At 36.9% G+C, this 3,902-nt stretch overlaps 1 pseudogene; it reads left to right on the top strand.

Moving 5' to 3' along the window:
- The first annotated feature begins 3,275 nt into the window (after positions 1-3,275).
- On the top strand, positions 3,276-3,681 carry LOC103664637 (annotated as a pseudogene).
- Positions 3,682-3,902: the final 221 nt, after the last annotated feature.

The raw sequence follows: 3,902 nt of genomic DNA, 5'->3' as shown, positions 1-3,902 counted from the left end.
TACTCATTAAGGATTTGTTTACTGATCATAGGTTTTTAATACATAGATATCTAAGATATATACATCAAAAAATGGGTTACATTTTTGCAGACAACAGCCTCCTTGCTTGACATGCTATCAAGTTCTACCCTTCTATGATGTTGTGTGTTTATATTCTATAGTTCAGTCTCTGAGTCATAATCCAGACACTTACTAATTCTGTGACCTTGAATAATTTGATTACTCTCTCTTTGCTTCAGTTTATCTATAAAATGAGGCAATGATAGTACTTGCTCATATAGTAGTTTTGAGAATTAAATAAATTAGTCTGTGCATAGTACTTAAAGCTGAAAAAAAAAATGCCAGGCATAGAGTAAGCACTCAATAGCTATAACCTAGTACTATTACATTATTGTCATTATTAATAAAAAATGACCAGAGGTACACTAAAGCATATGTATGGATGGGCATAGGCATTGATTCTCTACTGACAAAAAACAAACAAAACAAAACCAAAAAAGTGTGTTGAAATTACAAATGACCCATCTACATGGATTCTTTGGGCTTTGTGGCCGTTTGGGGACATTGGTCATCTTCCTCTTCCTCATTCAACATTAAGCCCTTGATTTCATCTATCCAAACCATATATATGCTTTTTTTTTCTTTTCTTTTTAAGTAGGCTCCATGTCCAGCATGGAGTCCAACATGGGGCTTGAACTCACGACCTAACCGACTGAATCACCCAGGCATCCCCAAACTATATATATGCTTTATTGTACCTCTGGCAAAAGTACAACTGCCATCTTTTATCTTTTATTTTAATCATGTTCACTCTTTATTTCAGCAACCTGAAAATATTACTGTACTGAATGATAGTAAAAATGAACATTTATTTAGTATTTATTATGTGAGGCCCTATTTTAAACAATCTAGTGGACAAGACACCATTAAAATCTCACATTACAAATGGAGAGACAAAGAGGTAGAATAAGTTGCCCAAGTATGTAGAGCCAGTAAATGGTAAAGGTAAATGTCAGACTTTCTTCAGAAAATCCACTATTGGCCTCAAGTCTCTCAGTACATCTTTGCTGAGTATGCCATACTGCAAGCTTCACCATCCTCTGATCCTGAGCCATCCTCCGGTAGCTAGTCATGTAGGAAATTAAAGTAGTCATGGCAACCACACTCTGAGACCTTGCCATGTGAGACCTTCTTCCCAAGGGAGGTGGGTGGCTTGCATATTGCCTGCTGCAATAGGTGTTGAGCTTTATTCCTGGGTTCTTTAACTACTGTGCAATCTATTGAGTTTGAGGCCATTATGTGGCCCATCATGTCACCTGTGTGAAACCATGTCATGATGGGAAACCAATGTCACATTGCCAATGCTATTAATGTCTGCTGTGATGTAAGCAATGAATAGATCAGCACTTTGATCTACTGAGACTCATTATCTACTTTTAGCACCTCTGAAGTTGTGGCAAGCCAAACTGCTTGTTTACTTAACTATCTCCTTCGGAGTTGTGATGTCCATTGCCATCTTCTATAAAGTGAATATTCTTCCCTGACAAATATATATTAATCACTCGTGGTACTGCCTCTCAAATTTACCCACTGGGTCCTTAGCTCTTCTTCCCACTACTAATCTCCCTGAGTTAGGGAGAAATTCCATCTAGGATCAAATCCATTGGATGTGAAATATTTCATTCTACATTTTTATGTGTTTTTAAGATTTATATACTTTACAATATATTTCAGTATATGACAGTATATTCTTTCAGGTGAAGCTATCTATATTTTTGTAACACCAGATGCTAGTATATTTCATGACATATAAAAGGTACTCACTCAATACATGTATGTTGAGTGAATGAATGAGTGAAAAAATTGAATTAATGAGCAATTGAAAGAATGAATATACAATAGTTGGTTTTTCCTACTTGGGCAATTGTTCCATTATCACTTTTTACTTTTAGCTACCTACTTAGAGCAGAATGGGTCTCCCCCATTGAAATGTCTTTCTTCAGAGAGGCACTGTATACAGTAAAAGTGTACTCATTAGCATTCAGTCATTCTGCATGTGTTCCTTTTGAAAACCAATGTGACACTGTATAATAATACCCCTTAAGCTCCAGGATTAATTAGTAGAATTCTAATCATAGATTTGCTCCTAACTAAGCAGCTCATTTGATTTTTCTGAACTGCAAGAGACTCATCTTTTAAAACGAAGTGATTAATATTTGCTTTATGTCACAGACTTCTTGAAAAGAACAAATGTATTAATCTATGCAAATAAGTTGCAAAGCATTTGGCTGCAAGTAAGAGAATGGCCAGTTTAAAATAGTTGGAACAATGAGATATATTGTCTCAAATAAGAAGGATTAGGAGGAAGGGAGGCTCCATGTTTCACCAATTCAGTGACTTGACAATATAATTGGGTCATTTAGAGAGTGGTCTTTCCCTTTTCCTCTCTGTTACTCTGAGCATGGCTCTTTAATCTAACCCTATGGTACCAAGGGGTTTCCGGATTCTATGTCCCACATGCAGACAGGACAGCATCTGGAAGCCAAAAAAGAGGCTATTTCCTTTTTAATGTATTTTTAAGATTGAAGAAAATAAATCCCCACTGATTGCCCTCATGTTTGATTGACAAAGAAATGGGACCACCATGGTTTTTCCTTATAGCAATGGTTCTTAAGCTTTATGCAAAATGATTCATTCCTTTCCATCTCCACTTTTTCTCTTAAAGTTCGGCACTTACATTATACTATACACTGCACACAGGTGAGCAGAAGTTGTAAATAAATGCACGTGAATTTACTTTCAAAGATCTAATCTTAGTTGAGTAGTAAAAAGACAAAGCAGTACAGGCTCCTTATAACACCGTTGAAGAATTACCCACCATCTGTGACACAATGTCAAGTTAAAATTATCTTCATATGTCAAGGTATAAAGCTCCCAATCAGGATCAAAGTCTACCATGCTGAGAACAATGAACTCAATGCTGAGACTATCTTCCGATTTCTACCAGTGAACCCCATTAAACTTTCAATCTCAATAATGTTTTTGCTTCTAATGTGTAGCTAGTCTTGCTACTCTAAAAACTGCAACAGCATCCATCAGATCTATTACTTCTATATTTGCGATCCCACTGGGCAGGCTCAATCTGTTTTTTGAAAAAAACCTATTCTTTCACCTGCTGGCACATCTTACAGGAAAATGCAGCTCCTACAAAAAATAAGGCAGTAGAAAATGAATTCACAAATGTAAACCAAACTCTTTTGCCAGGGAACCACCAAATGGGCAGAATTCACACCAAAACTGTGAAGAAAATGACCTGGGTCTTCAAAGAGATGTACTACATGTGCTTGTATAACAATGCCCATGTGATGTGAACAAGCATCCATGCAAGGGGCTCGCCATTATTCCCGGTAAGAATGTTCAAAACAAGATGAGCAGGCTGTGTCACACATCTGATGAAGGGGGTTCAGAGTGGCCTCATGAGAATTATCCCCATCTTGTTGCAGAAGAAGGAACGAGAAAGAGATAATTATGTTCTTGAGCCTCTTGGATCAGGAGATCATTTAAGTAGATACTGACACTAAGGAAATCCTGAAGCTCTTGAGCTTCAACAGTCTGTCTAACCTTCAGGTTACTCAGCCCATAGTTGGAATGGATTTCAAAACACCATTTGGAGCCATTTGAATCTTTCTTCTATACTGTAATATTGTCAACAAACCTGAGACAACAACAACATAAAGGTAGACTGAGAAGTAAATCTAGCTCTCTTCAAAATATTGACCCAGTGTAACCGTTCTATTGGCAAAGATGCCACACAGAACCATTGTGTTTAATGAATAGCAAATGTTGATTGGGGCAAGCAAGTTCAAAAAGGACAGAAAAAGAAGAGTAGAAGCAGTGAAAAA

This window comes from Ursus maritimus, unplaced genomic scaffold (genome assembly GCF_017311325.1).
Source record: "Ursus maritimus isolate PB19 unplaced genomic scaffold, ASM1731132v1 scaffold_15, whole genome shotgun sequence".
Taxonomy (NCBI): domain Eukaryota; kingdom Metazoa; phylum Chordata; class Mammalia; order Carnivora; family Ursidae; genus Ursus; species Ursus maritimus.
Note: the sequence above shows the minus strand (reverse complement) of the source record. Positions and strands in the feature narration are given on the sequence as shown.